Raw genomic sequence first — 16,340 nt, 5'->3', positions numbered from 1 at the left:
TCATTTCACAATCAAACCCTTGAATCAGCGGATGAAAACAAACAGGATAAATACTTGGTGGAATTTACACGCATCCCATCAGCAATTACACTTTCATAGTTGCTGTATGATTGACAACAGTCGGCCGAGTGTAGCCAGGTGTTCGTCAGGTCAGGTGTGGCGCCGCGCGCTGCTGTGCCCTTTGCTGCATCCGCCCTTCTTCTCCACCTTGTGTCCCGGACGCCAGACGTCTGGTCAGGAGCGCGGCCCGCTGACCAACCCTCCAGATGCTTCCTCCAGATGTCACAGCCATGACGCATACGACTGACCCTCACCGGTACCTTGACATGTAAAGGTACTTGGCATTCACCATCCAGTAAGCACGACCCCCGACTCCACCTGATTAAGCTGGTGACCCTTTCCCTCCTCACCCTGTCAAGCGCTTCTCCAATCAAGACATAATCATGATCAAATATTGCAAATTTTGAGGCAATCTTAAAAGCTCACATGTCTCTGCAGTGAGCTTCGAAATATGGGTCAATTTATTCAACGTCAACATGCAGAAATACATTTCTACATTGTTTAGGAGTGCATATGGCCTGACGGACCACAGTGCAGATCTCTAAACAGAATAGCAGCTACAAAGTCAAACTGTATCATCCTTGCCTGCGAGGGCTGTGCAGTTCTCTTTGATCCCGACCCAGTGTAACTAACAAGGCTCTGACTGATTGACACATCCCGGCGCATCGCCGAGGTGGTCTATAACGTCAATGACAACTGTCCCTCTGAGGCCCTTTTGTGTGCATTTAGGGGGTTTTTTTTGTCCCCCTCCCTCTGCTATTTCCAGCCATTCCTCCCCTGCAGATCTGTGCAGATAGGGAGGGATGGTTGCAGGGCTGCAGCGCCCTGACTCAATCAGGCCTGTGAGGCCTTTGGCATTAAGCCCAGATGGAGACAGAACCCACTAGGGGCCCCACAGAGGAGTTTTGGGGAGAGGAGGGACGGATCCGTGGAAGGGGGTGGCGGGGGGTAGATGATGGAGATCAGAGCGGCCTGAGGCGGGTGTTAAAATACTCACCCTGGGTCTTTTGGTAGCGATCGCATCACAAAAACGCAGCCGTCAGTTTTAAGTCATGCACGCTGTTTTTGTTCCCATCAGACAGGAACAAGGCGGCAAACGTTCATACAGCCAAGTGGCGGCGTTACGGGCTGCTGATGTGCCAGATACACCCAAAAACCATCAGTTGTCTGGGTCCCATGGTTTCTCTTTTGGGCCTTTGTACCAGAACAGAAGGTATAGTAACAGACGCACAACAGAAGTGAGACAGTATCTGCAGGAACGGATATCAACGGTTGTGTGATTGAGTGGCAAAATGTGCCTCTATAATGTTTCTATTGTCGATTGTGAGTTGGCACACCGCAGACAGTCACACACGTTGGGGACTTAGCTCAGTTCTTTTTTTTTTTTTCGTGACTCATTCAGAGCTGGTGTAGAGAGGGGAAAGCTGCCACATGCACACGCTGCAGCATCCCGGTTTGGGCTGAATCCTGTATGAAATAACATAAACACATGATTGCTAATTTTATATTTAAAAGAAAGCAGGTTTAGTGCTCATTAAACCGACTTAACATAAATCCAAGGTGGCGAATTACCCCCGGAAATGTTCAGTGTAACCTCTTCGGTTCACGTGGGTTTGAAGCTTAATGAATCGGCGTGCGTTCTCACGGTCCTCACCATTCAGCGCAATTACAGGCTGAATTTGACAAATGTCTTTCAAGAAACATTTGCATGCCATTTCAGTAAAAGCAACATCTGCTACATGTATTCATGTACCAATCCTTAATTTGTATGCCAGTGACCCTTAGATGACCTCCTGATCAACCCGCCGATGCTGTAAGTAGGATCGCTAATAGCCGCTGGGTAAATCAGGGGATTGAGGCTGAAATGAGGTGCAGGTGTTTTATTTCATTCACACAAGGAAAATACAACATACAAGGACACATCCAGCATTGTCTGCCTCCGATGGCAAGTCCTCCTGAAAGGAACCGCCTAAACTGTGAAAGGCAGCGTTTCATAGACTGATATTGATTTTCTTTATAGCTCAACTGCTCCACAGGGTAGCTGCGATTCTTTACAACTACATGACAGACGTGTTTTACTGTTTCATTTCAAAATGCTTCATATGAATTAATATTGTAAAATAATAAGATACCTCGCCTTAACTAAACCGCTTGGTACCTTCCAGACCTGTGAAGCAGTGCTCAGCCGTCACAACCAGCATTTATTCCAAACACCTTGAATAGGAAATATGCAAAAAGTGCTAAGTTTTTGCACTCTTTTCTCCTTCAATCAACTGAATAGGGACCGCACTTCTGGAAACACTCAGTTCTGGCTTTTTAAATTGCCCAGAATTGTTTAAAGTTTGTCATTTCAGTAAAGGTTTCCACAAGAAATCCACCGAGAAGCATCTTAAACTCAAAAAGACACATGATTGACAATGAGTAACAAAATATATTGAATTGAGGCAAAGGACTGCCGTCTTTGTCCCACCGATTAAAAGGACAGTGCAAATATGACAAATGACTCCACCATGAAAAATGACAACAACCAGCGGGTGTGAGGTTTGGTTTTAACATCAGAAACCCAACAATAACTACAGATATTTATTTTAGTTAATTTCAGACATTGTGGTTTCACTAAGCTGATTATTAAAGATTTTATTCATCTGGTGATCTTCAAAACAAACTCACAGAAAGTTTTTACATAGGAATTTTAAACATTTGTGAAGAATTAAAAGCGATTTGTAAAGTTAAAAGGTATATATATATATACTAGTAGTTTATTTTCTTTTTTTTGTTTTTCGACTGGTAAGTTCTCCAAAATGGCCAATTTGGCAGCATTGGTGCCTTTTGGAAAATTGTACCACATTATATTTGAGTAGGCTTAAATTAAATAGTTTGAGTTTTGAAGACAAACACACAAGTTGTGACTTCTCTGATGAGGAATCAGCTGGACAGAAGACAACAGCTCCTTCAACCTTCACGTGTTCGGTTTGCCAATTTCTTTCTTTTTACAGTCAAAAATAAATAAATAATAAATAGAGATACAGCAATGGTACTTTCAGACACATTCATGCCCAACCAACACAAGGCTGACTTCTTTGTTCCCCCTCAGTCTGTATGATGCAGAGAGCAATGAAGTTCAGAAAACTCTGTCTCCTGTCACTTCCTCCAGCTTCTCTGAGGGACCCTCAGTCGCTCCCTGACTCACCCAGAGATATAACTTCTCCAGCAGGTCCTGGAATTGACTGGCAATAGACGACTGACATTAACCGATGCTCCACCCGCCACTGCAGCTCAGGTTTGACTTTTTCTTCAGTCTAACTAGACGCATGCATTAAACCTCAGTTTCCCACAAAACTGAGGACCCTGTGGAGTGATTTATATATGTATGTATTTTCAGTTGTCACTCACATTGCGCGTCATTGCATCATTTGCCTATTTTATTTCATTTATTTTAGCTGGATTCTGACTCTTTCTTGCACCTGCGTGAACTCCATTTGCATCTCTGTTTGTCTTTTTGTGTATCTGTATGAGTACATCCAGTGAGCAGTGTGTGAGCGTGTGTGTGTGTGTGTGTGTGTGTGAGAGAGAGGGAGAGAGACTCCATTATAATTCAAACTCTGCCCTAAACATTGTTACTTTACTTCTTTCTAAACCCGAGCCCTGGCCTAAGGGACACACACCTGGCTCCCTTCCACATGCACACACGTCTCTGTGCGTGTGTGTGTGTGTGTGTGTGTGTGTGTGTGTGTGTGCAGTTTGCAGTGTGCATACTGCAGGCACACACACCTGGTCACTCCATCTCTCTCTCTTCCCCTTCCTTTTTCCCTGCCGTCTCCATCTCCTCATCATTTTCACCCTCATTTCCTCGCCGTGTTAAGATGCTTATTTTCTATCTCTTGATCTGCAAGTCATCCTTAAACCTTTTAACACGGCTCTGGCCCCGCGGACTAATCGTATTCCATAAATATTTAAAAAGGGCAGAAATCTGCTGGAGGTTGCCTTATCTGGAGCCCTGACGATAATCATCTTAACCAGGACCATTATGATTTTAATTACCTGTCTTTGATTTCCTAACTCGGGAGTGTGGTTATTCCTGGCCCCGCGGTACATTCCAGGTTAAAAGGGTCCCTGGGATTAGCTCCCCTCCTGATAATTGAGTCCATGTCAAAACGCAGATTTATCTGTGGAAAGGTGTTTAAAGTTACAATCTCAGGATCCCTTCTCTTTGGCTAATCAGAGCGGCGGTTCAGAGCCGATTCTGGAACATGCCACCGGCTGCCGGTTTCTCCTAACAGTCGCGAAAACAAGGGTGACTGCAGAGAGGTTTCAGTGTTTGACATACAACCTCATTTCACTAAAATCTTTCCAGTTCTGAAGAACAAACTGGAATCAGAACTCGATCATGAACATGCTGAAGGAAAACAGTCGACCATATTCTCCCGAGAATGTTGTTTATGTTTAATATTGGGCTGTTGAGAGTTTTAATATCTATATCTCAATTGAAATGAGATAAATAAATGTTGGGGGTTATTTTTCAGTGTCTCGAGCCTTGTGTCTGCTACCTGAACCCTTGAACAACTAGAATTTACATTCATGTAACGGATTACATGTCTTTGGTACTTCAGTAACAACAGTAGATGCATTTTAACCAAAAGGACACAAGTATGAACGATTTGCTTTGGATGCACTTTTTGGACAGTTTAGCAGAGGCGGTGAGATTAAAAACATGCAAATGAGGAACACTGTGGAGGCACAGTGGGGTCCGCCTTGCACTCGTGATTAATGGGCAGAATCTCAGCTGTTTTCCAACCTGAAAGGTCACTTAAGTTCCCTCTGAGAGCAACTTGGGGTTCAGCGTTTTGTCTGAAGACACTGCACAGGCAGAGATGGGGACTGAGGTTCTCTTTACACAATATTTTCAAGTGAAAACAAGAACGTTGCATTGTGTTCTGGGTGTGTGTTAACACGATGCTCGGAAAACTTGTGTTTTCACCACTTTAAATATTAACTGGACCCAAGGCTCCATCTGATTGGTGACTTTGTTTTGGGTTGTTTTTAACCAATCGGTGTGTGAAAACAGGAAACACACACACAGGATCCACCTGGTGGCTGTGTGCATGTCTGCAGTGACGTGCACGGAGGCAGGCGACATGCTGTACGTCTCGTCGCTGCAGGGCCATCAGTGCCGCTGCCGGTGCCAAAGCATGTAGCCCCGCAGACAGCCAAACCTCATTGTGAATAAAGAGGAACATGTTGTCTGGAAAGCGCTGATCTGGCTCTGTCTGCACCCACCCAACACCTCCTCCACCCCGTGCTTACCCCACCTCTACATCTGCTTTGAAATGGCAAGGAAGTGACAAAATGACTGGTGCTAACAAGAGGCCATAATTAACTGCATTGGAGAAAGCAAGCGCACACACATACACACACACACACAGACGTGGACACGCACAGCCTTTCATACACTCAGCCATAAGGGCTCATGCTAATACACACACTGTATTCATTCACATGGGAGTTCTCGCAGGGGCCCGTCCAGGGCCACATATGGGCACACACATGGACACAAAGGTACTCGCACGTAAACACACACACTGGCACGGGGTTTTAATAATCATGTCTGGAAAAATTAACTTTGAATCCAGAGCTTTTTATGTTTGCCCACATGCTCAACAGGCTCCTTCCATTTTTACTGCCAGCTTGTTAAGTGTCTTCTGGCAGCGCGGCGCTCAGCAGCCAGGCAGCCGCTCACACACCAACCGGTTCACCACTCGGAGCCCGACCAGCGCCAACGTGCAGGGTATAGTCTCTGCCCCGCGTAGCTGCAGGCCCGGTTTTATATGGAGCCAACCGGGTGAAACAGTGGCCTGCAATCAAACAGTTTATGAGTGAAAATTTATAAAAATTCTAACATATTTCTGTGTCATTTAATGCTGTTAAAAATAACATTTATTTACATCTAGAGCAAAAGATTATTTTTTGTGTGTTTTTCAATGAACTTCGCTCTCAGTTCTTGGTTTTAACTGGACAGTTTTCAATCACTCGAACTATGCTCTTAATTTTAGACATTTTTAATTGGAAAAAATCTGAACATTTCAAAAGATCCATAGGAAGAGTCCATTAAAGACTTTAAATGATGGTTTTCTGCTTTTGGCATGACATTTAAAGACTATTCAAGCTGCTTTTCTTTAAAATCCACATAAAAAAAATTAAGTTTATTTTTTCATATCATTTCAAAATCTGCAGCGATGCCAATGTCAGTTCAGAAACGAGGAGGGGTAGCATGGTGTCGATGAGAAACAAGGAGAGGCTGTCTGAAGGCCCAGCTTAGGAAAAAATAATTATTCACCTACCACATATATCATTTTGGAAGAATATACGGTACTTTTAACTCATAAGAGGAATCAGACAGAAAGTACTTGAGCAGATTATGTACAAATAAAGCATTTGGACCTTCTGAACAATTGCACTTTTGCACTGACTTTGTCAAGAACTGTTATTCACCATAATGTTTAACCTGGTGGCATTTTGATCTCTTCATTCTTTAATTGTTGAATTCATAAACAAACTAGTTCAAAATCAGTATTTACTAAATTTTAGAATTTGTTCACCAACATGCTTGAAAATGCATTCAAATAGCAACATGCGTAGGTTATTTTTCACATTTGTTTGTTAAATCTAATCTGAAAAAATACACATCAGCTGTTAGTCAGCTGATTAAAAAGACAGTAGACAAGATTTAAAACTATTTCAAATCTCTCACAAACCGGAAAGGGCTGTCGAAGGAAGCCGGAGTATCTGAAGAAAACCTAGGAAAAATGTGCAAACTCCACTCAGAGAGGCGCCCAAGCCTGGACTCAAACCAGGAATCTTTTTACTTTGAGGTGAGAAAGCTTATCACGACAACTAACTCAAACTTTATTAATCCCCTTGGGATCCCTCGACTCTTTTTAGGGCAGTTGAACAGACAGCAGCATGACGGCCGCACAACAGGCTTCCAAAGCTTTCCAGCACCGCAGAACAATCCCTACCTTTATGTGCCTGTTTTTGAGGATGTAACGTTGACGTCGCCCAGCGCTCCCCCCATTTATGAAATTCTGCTGCAGCCAGATCAACACAAACGCGTCCACACATCCCAAATATCCCACTTTTCCATCTTATTTCCAACCATCTCTAAAGCTCGCATGGCACACTTCCCCAAAGACCCCTCATCTTACATGCTAATGGCTTGTACACACACGCACACACACACGCACGCACACACGCACGCACACGCGCGCAATGCAGTTGCCAAACCAAATACACACAGCTGTCACACTAAGACCCCATCCAAACTAGCACCTCTTCTTCCTTGTGATTATGGAGAGCGTGTTGGCAGGAGGCGCTGGCCCAATAGCCATTTAGCTGATTCCAGTGAGGAGATATTGGGGGAAAGTTGGTGGGGAAGTGCTTTCATGCCGACTGCCAGTGATGGAGAGCCCCGGCTGCCTTCCATCTCCTGAATGAGGAGCAAATTATTCCAAATCATTTGGGAACGAGAGGCAGAAGCAACCCCTTTTATTTTTTGGATGCATTAACAATGTTTTCAGTCGCTTTGTTGGCGGCATCAAAAAGGTGGGCCCTGCCAAAGATTAGCTGGATAAATTGCCTAATTGATCCATTCACTTTTTAACTGATGCTTTATTAAGGGGCTCTGGAGTGAGGAGGGGAGGTGGGACGGGGCTGCGGAATGCTGCTGTGAACGGCCACGTGCACACGCACGCAATTTGTGTATTTTGTCACCCTGAAAGCGCACGGCGAAGACAACCCCGACGATGATTAGGCGCACTGCAATCCGCAATATTAGGAATAAAATATACTGCGCCTCTTCCCTCGGTCATCAGTGCGTTTATTTATGAATACACACCAAACAAACACATCTGTGTCACCCATTAGGTGTCCTGAGTTTTCTCCCACTCCGTCTTATTCATGGAAATATTAACGCTCTTCATCATAATCAGTCTTCTTAACTGTTAGCATATTAAAATGCTCTAATCCCTGCATAAATATTGGAGGGCTTACACTATTAAGGTGATGGATGGAGGATGTTCAGAGGGAACACCTTGCATTATAGAGTGACTGTGAGGCAAAGTGAAGTGAGTCAGGCTCATTCAGCGCTGAGCTCACTGCAAATACAGTCACACACTTCACAGTTTGCTCAACATACAAAACGAATCACTTGAGGGGTGAAATTTATTAAATTCCTGGTTTGAAATGTGTAAAATTTCCTTTTCAAGTTACAGTGGCAACACTGTTATCAGCACTCGTATGCATTTTTGAGGAATAAATGGAAAGAAAGCAACGTGCAAAAAGTCAGGCTTCATCTATAAATGTTGGAGTAAGGTGGACATGATAATTATATATAAAACTGAAATATTTCAAGCCCTTTAGTTATTGTGATCGGCCGCTGGGAAACAGCATGACTGAAAGCAAAAACAAATTATGCTGATTTCCTTCCAGTGTACGAAAAAGTAACATTCAACCCATCTTGCAAAGTCTCAGACCGGCTCCTCACTTCTTGTAGTTATCTTGATGTCGTCAGTTCGCGCCCGACAGACACAACACCTTTACAGGTTCAGCACTGGCATAATTTTGTGAAAGGAAAAAGAAACCACAGTCAAGCATCAAATCAGCTCTCTCTGCTTCCGTCAGTTTAGTGACAACAGTCTTGTTCAAGGTAGCATTCAATCTTTGAAAGCTGGAAGCCAAGTAATTAGCCGAGTGTATTCTCAAAAATTAATCTGAAGATGTGTCAAAGTTTGTCTAATTCCAGTTGTTTCTTCTGTGAGAAGCAGGTACAAGTGCAGTACTTGTTACAGTCAGCATAATTAAACTGATTGATGAAAGAAGCAGAGTATTAGAAAGATAAGTGCAGACTGATTCAACTCCTTTAAAAACTCTAAAACTGTTCTTTTTTTTATTATTATTCCCATCATTGAAACTCTACTAATGATGCCAGTGTCATCAGGCTGATTACAAAAAGTCTGAACCTGCCTTGGCTGCTTGTTCCTAAAATTCCCAGGATGCATGTCAGCGATCCCAGGAGAATGGGTGTGAACAGGTTCTTTTCAGCTGGGATTTGTGTGTGTGTGTGCAGAGAAAGAAACAGTGGCAACGCAGGGTTTGTGGCTGAGCTGAACCCCATTAGACAAACCTCTTTATTCTAATTTCCCTCAAGAATGTGAATAATTACAAAATTCTTCTTTTCTGGTGAGAAGGCCTTCGTAATGTCTGCATGTCAATCCTAATCAAGTGAGGGATTGAGTTGGAAATAATTAAACCAGGGCTAGAAAAGGCAGATTAACCCAAAAAGCCGCCTCCTGACAGAGTGAGACGTCTCCGCCGTGGACCCAGTATTGGGTTTGGACGGGGGTTTTGGGCATCTGCTGAGATTTGCTGACTTGGTTCTGCGAGGGCTGCCGGACTTGGCAGGGGATGAAGCCAACCTCCTCAGCTCCTCCACTCGGTCGAATTCCACGGTGACACTTGCCCCAGTCTGGATCTCATTAGGAGACCAAGCCCACCAGGTTTCTGAGCGAGCAGGGCCAGAAATTTGGAAGCGAGTCAGGATCATGCTTGGTAGACTCTGTCCTGGTTAGCATCTGCTGTGCTCCACACACATCTGCTGCAACGCTAGACTTTCAAGGGATTACGCAGTTTCTCCTCTTTCTCAGGACTGTAAACCAGTGAAGTTTGTTGAGGCTGCTAATGCCATCCAACACAATGACGCCTGGACGTTGTGTAAAATACAGGCTGGGCATGTGACTGTTGTGAAGTTGTCAAAATTAAATTTGCACAGGCCAAAGAAAACCAAGAGACATTGTCGAAATTACAAGTTTTTCCCATGCTTTTATCATGTAGGACCCTGCTTTTGTGTGTTGGTGCGAGTGGGTGTGTAAATCAGTGTTTGGCTACAGCGTAATGATTTGGCGAGCGGGATCTGCTTTTCTTCAAGGCCATACAGTGGGCTCCAGGAAAAGTGTCTCCAGAGTGTATTTGTCCTGAGGAGAAGTTCTCAATAAAGCTCTTCAATCGATCTGGTAGCACGACTGTAACAGGAGACACGACTCTGCAGTAGAAATCACTGCATCTAAATGTCTTAATTTCTTGTAATGGCTTAAAAATCAAACATGCAAAAGCAAATGCAGAAATAAAATGGTCCTTTAGTTTGATGGCCGATCTATCATTCAACCAACGAGCTGTGAAAGCTGCTGAATGTTGAACAATATTTAGCAAAATGCATGCAGTGCTTTTCATTCTGAAAACAAAGTTTTACATTAACAAAGACAAAAAACTGACAAAGACTTGAGGTGCACGTGTAACTTGTCTATGCATTATTCATTCTTCTTAGTTTAGTAAAATCTACTTGATTGAGGCCAAATGAAAAAACAAATCAGTTATGATGGTTCAAATGAAGAAAATTAATGGGATATATATTATTAGAAAATAAAGTTTATAGATGTTGAGTGGATTGTATATAAATGGACTCTATATAAAGGAGGAGATTCGAGACAAAATTTCCGTAAATTGTCAATTTTAGTTTTGTAACTATGTAAAACTAATAAATCAGGTTTAGAGAACATTTCTTGTTAAATATACTTTTTTTAAAAAAAAAAATCCTTGCAGTTATTATTGAATCATTGGGATTAAATGATTTGAAGAAAAAGCCTTGCTGCTCATTTGTAGAAACTCCCATTTAACCCATCTTATACAAGGCATGACCATTCTTTCTGCATTCATCTAATACCTTTACTTGGACGGTATCTTCATTTGCATACATCTGGGTTCTCCATCTGTTTTCATGCATCGTCTATTTGTTCTTTGAAGGACAAAGACTGCAGCTTGATCCTCCATCAGGCCACCACATCCGCCATGTACAGCACCCAGGGCACAGATCCCCAGCGAATCACCGATCACTTAATGTTGTTTTTGGGAAACGAGTAAGGGTGGGTGGGAATGGGGGGGGTTTAAACAGATAGGGGGAAGGTCAAAGTCCATCCTCTCGTCTGTCTTTCTGTCCCTCCGAGCTCTTATCCGCTGCTGTCAGTGTCCACTGACTGACGTCTTCGCTCAGTGGTCAGGTCCTGGCAGCCATGCCGCAACGACGCCACCTGATACACAACAACAACAACCAAATAAACATGGGGGGGGGGGGGGGGGGGGGGGCGGGGGCACAACGATGCCCAAACCTATAGCCTCCCTATCAGCGATCCATTCTTCCATCCAGCTCTCTCCCTTCCTACCCATACCTCCCGTGGCCAACTGATTGACTTTGCTCTGGTCACTCTTCACCAGCAGCCAAACTGACAGCTGCCCCTCTTTGTTTGGGAGGAAAGTCAGGCTAATCTGCAGGCTAAAGTCATCAGCAGTCCCATCGATTGCGGCCTGGTTTTGTGACGAGCTGACTGCACAGGACAGCAGTTGGCGATAGAATGAGAATTTATAGAAGAGAAACGGCCAACGCATTTGATTTTCATGCATTTGTTCATATACTTATTATGTGTCATATAGCCAGGAAACACTCCAGAAGTATCCCTGTGTGTTGTTTGTTAAGCATTTATACTCAAACACCGGATCTCCTCAACATGAAGTTGACTTCAGTCAGTGAGGTGAACAACGAACACCGAGAGCCAAAAAGAAAAATTCAACTGAAGCCAAAAGGTCTAGAAAGGCTTCATGTTTCAGTGTTCACTCGCTCGAGAAAAAAAAGAAAATTCCAGTGACCCTGTCATCAGGCATTTCCATTTGGCAGACCAACAGGACATCTCCAGAGTGGCGAGATGAGAGCCGGGCTTCCACTGTGTATTCCGCTTCATAAGTCATCACCCTGAGACACGCTGAAGAGGACTTCTGAAGGGGGAAAGTGTTTGCTAATCAGTGTATAGGTCAGCATGTAACAGAATATTTTTGGCCAGTGGGATGAGATCGAGCTTTGATCAAGGCGAGAGTATTCTGTTTGAACGACTCGTTTGGCTCTGGGCGGGAGAACTTCCCGGGGACAGACGAGCCGGCAGTGGGCAGCTTTGGGGTTAATATTATGATGTTTAGGGGAATTGGCTGACGCCTCAGACCAAGACATCTCATATCCGTTCATATCAAACAGGCCCACATTAGACCTCAGCCTCAGCCATTTGCTTTGATTTAGTCTCACAGATGCATTTTAAAGCACCGCTGTTGGTTAAAAGTGTTGATTCTTAGAAGTGATTGATTTCTGAGAGCTGGCTTTTGCCCGTGGCTTTACCCCTCACACTGAAGAATTGTTTCAACACCATACAAGATGGTCCAATTCCCATTTATGTATTTTGTATGCTAGAGATGTAACCATGTGGTAGTATGGACTTGTTGGATTTTTCATTGTTCCAGGGGGTTAACTTCATCTTAAAAAGGAAAAAAAAAATGAAAGAGTGAGTTTCCCCAAAAAATGATGGCAGCAATTAAAATTTAATAAAGTAATAAAGACATGTTTTTATCCCTGGTGAAGAGATTACTCACCTTCCTTTCCCAGATGCTTAACGTTAAACCATATTTGCACTAAAAGTGAACTGAAAGTAAGGTGGACCTACAAAAACAGAATTTTGTCCCAACAATGAGGAATTCAGCAAACCCATGCAGAAAATCCCGCTCTGTCATGTCAATACGTGTCTCATTGAAATGCCGAGGCGGCGCCTGTCTGGCCGGGGAGCTGGTCACCTCACATCGGACCTCACCCGGCTGATGGGTAGGAGAGGCTTCCTGCTGGTTCTTTACCTGGTGGCTCTGTTTCACGAGACCTGACAGGAACCTTCATGTCAACGACCCTTCTTCATCGCTGTGTGATCCCGACTGCCGACGCTTCACCAGCTTATTAATGGCAAAGAAGACATTAATGTAGCAGTGTGAGGTGCTGTCCTCTTCTTCACTAAACCCTCCTTTCCTACTTTTATTGGATAATCAAGTTTTATTCTTGCTATCAATCTATTCCATGTGTGTTTTTCTTCTTTTCAAAAAGAAACACTTGTTTTTTTCCCCCTCTTTCATTCTTTTTTTTTAATTCTGTAGATGTTCTTTTGCTTTCTGATTTCTTGTTGTATTTCTATGATTTTATTATGATGTTATGAATTTCTTTCTCTGAGTGTAGTACTTTAAATTACCTTGTGTATGAATGGTACCAGTAGCTTTGCCTCTACAGTGACCTATATCGGGCTTATTGTCATTTAGTGTTTCATTTTGGTCCCAATCCGGCCCATTATTTCATTAATGTGTGTTTACTGGTTTTAAAGAAAGACAACTGTTTTCCTTTCAAATGAAAAAGAAAATAGCAGAAGAAAGATTTATCTATATTTATTTATGCATTTTTTGTTTTTTCTCCCCACAAATAATTCCTTTGAGGCCATTGTGATAGAATATAAATCCTTGTTTGTTTTCCTCCAGTAAGTGAAAATGGAGTCCACAAAAGGAATGTCTTTCAAGTTGGGTATAAATTGTCCAAAAGACAAAACAAATATCGTTCCTGGTCTTTTTTTGAGCTGGCGAGACACAGACCGCACTCAGGAACTGCATGCTAACATCTGACGACGAGAACTACACACAAAGTACAGCTGAGGCTGACGAGGGTCGTCGGCTTTGTCTGAAAATGTACTGGACAGAAGGAAAGAAGAAGTCAGCTACTGGCCAAAGTCAGAAGGGTTTCTCCACTGCGGATCTGAGAAGTTCTGCAAAATGTAACGGCAGTCCATTGAATATTGGTTCTGAGCGATGTTTCTGTCGTGGCCGTTGGCCAGCTGCTGTCTCTGAAGGACCACCACAAGCTTTGGATAAATTTATGGTGGTCTTAAACGGTCAACAATAAAGAGTTAGCAAAGGGAATCTTTAAATGTTCTTTCTTTAGTCAAAAAAGCCAACATTTTACAGTGAAAATGGTCAAATAATCATCAGTAAAAGATTGTGAAAACTTAAAGCAATGTCCACAACTGATACAGTGGAGGTTTTTCATTTTTAAATACATACTTGTGATAAAAATATTTGAAATTCCGTATTTGACTCACAATTTAGTAAGTGATTATGCTGTGTGTATTACTTCCACCCTCCAGTAATGGAGCTGCCATTGGTGCAGAAGAGACACTGGAAACTGGTCGCAGAATTAGAAAACACCCTTGAATGAGTCATCAAATGTTTGACCATGTTTATCTAGAGAAGGGGAACAGTCAAAGTTCCCATCATGTTTTAGGCAGAAATAAAGACAGAAATGAGAAACTACCAGGGAGCTACAACATTAAAAAAAAACTGGAAATGTATTTTCCATTTCATCTTTGAAGCCGCTGCTTCATTTCTCAGGATCAGTTAACAAGAAACTGCAAATTCACACTGGGGTTAAGTTAATGAAACCTCAGAAAATCATCCTCCCCTCCATCCGTGGTGATGATTGCTGCCTTGGATGCCCTCTTGCCTTTGCCCCGCTCATCTCCCTCCCTTCTCCACCCCTTCGCCCTGGCCTGTGGGGCAGAGCTGCTATATGATGGCATTTGGAGGCCGGACGGCGTTCTGGAGCCGACTGCAGCCTGGATGGGCGGCGGACAGAAAGGCCTGAGGACCCCAAAGAACGGAGAACCAAGCTCGGGGTTTTCTGCTGACATTTCTGCTGCTGGACAGAGAAGAGGGGGCAGTTTTTAAGGAGCTGCCATCGCCATTTTAACTTCTCCATAGACAGTCTGACATCAAATCAGTTACTCTGAACTACAAGAATCTCCTCTCTGCTGCTGCGTATGAAGTCATTCAGAGAGGAGGACCAATTTCCTCTCACTATTATTGACCATATTGTTAAAAAAAATTCTGGTGCACACTGAAGAAACCATAACATTTCGGTTAGCATGAGTACTTTCAACATGCAGCATCACAGATGGCGTGAACTCTGACTCGGACTCCGTTTCCAGTGGACCATCCATGAAGCAGGAGTGGCTAAATGTGCAGCATCCTAGAGACCGCCGGACAGACCAGCACAACAATGAGTGGATTAGTTTCTGGTAAACAATACAACCCGTGACTCCTGAGTCTCCCTCTTTCTGTGAGCGGGGCCGGATGAGAGGGGGCCTCACCTCCTGGCCGCGGCCTGCAGCTCTGGCTCCGCGCACGCCGCCACTATCATCATCTAAAAACGCTGCACCTCTCAGCCAAAGATTAGTGGCGCCCATCCAGGTATTCATGCTTTTTCATCACCATATGGAAACACTTCTCTTCATCCCACGACCTCCTCATACCTCCCAACAGCCCCCCGTCACACACGCATCCCCTCCTTCCGTCTCCATCCCTGCTCCTCTTTATAGATTACTGGCATGAGGAGTCGAAACTGGCTTCAGATCTGTGCGGCGAACCCGCCGCGGCTCCGCCGCGCCTGTCTTCCTGCCTGCCTGTCTGCCTGCGCGGCGCTCAGCGGGGGGCCTCCGCAGTCTTTAATGAAAGTCACGAGGGAAGGAGAAGGAGGGAGGAAGAGACGGAGAGAGGAGGTGGAGGAGGGAGTGGAAATTTGGCAGGCAAGTGCATGCTAAACGCCTGAACTACACAGGTTTGTGTTACAGATAAAAGCATGGGGGACATTTTACTTTATAAGAAGCTGCAGCTTAACTTGCGAGAATTATATGGAAGGAAAGATAAATATTGGACATTTTGTTTGTTTGTCCGCTATAGTCCCACAATTTCCTCCAGAGAGGACTTCATTACCCAGACGCTCGGTGACGTGACAGCTTTGTGTGTAACGGTGAGGCTTTATAACAAAGAGAAAAGTGAGGTTAAAGTTCCACTATTGATGACTTTAGCGCTTTCTATTCATTTTGATGGATTTTTTTCTTCTTCTTTTTTTTTTTTTTGTATTTCTTTTACAAGCACCGAGTCAGCCAGAAGATCAATATAGTGAGAAAAAAAAAACCCGAGAGAAAGAAAGCAGTTGCTCATATTTTCAAGAGTAGAATTAAATCCTGTCACTGCGTCCTCCCTCAACAAACAGACGTACATACAGGAGTGGATGCTGACATTGATTTATCCGCAGAAACCAGGAACAATTGAAAAAGAAACAAAGGAAGAAACGTGCACTTTTTCTAAAGATTAAAAAGAAATACAGCAGCAAAGTTGAGAGCAATAAGAATAAATGGATTTTTTTTTATATAATCAGGCAATTCATGAACATGTTGCATCCTTAAATTAGACTTGTAGCTCAAAACTTACAGTTGCCTTTAAACATATTTTTAGATTTGTGAAAAGTAAAATAGGATAATAAGCCATAACAT

Source organism: Salarias fasciatus, chromosome 19, assembly GCF_902148845.1.
Source record: "Salarias fasciatus chromosome 19, fSalaFa1.1, whole genome shotgun sequence".
In the NCBI taxonomy this organism is placed as follows: Eukaryota; Metazoa; Chordata; class Actinopteri; order Blenniiformes; family Blenniidae; genus Salarias; species Salarias fasciatus.
This window is presented reverse-complemented; position numbering follows the sequence as displayed.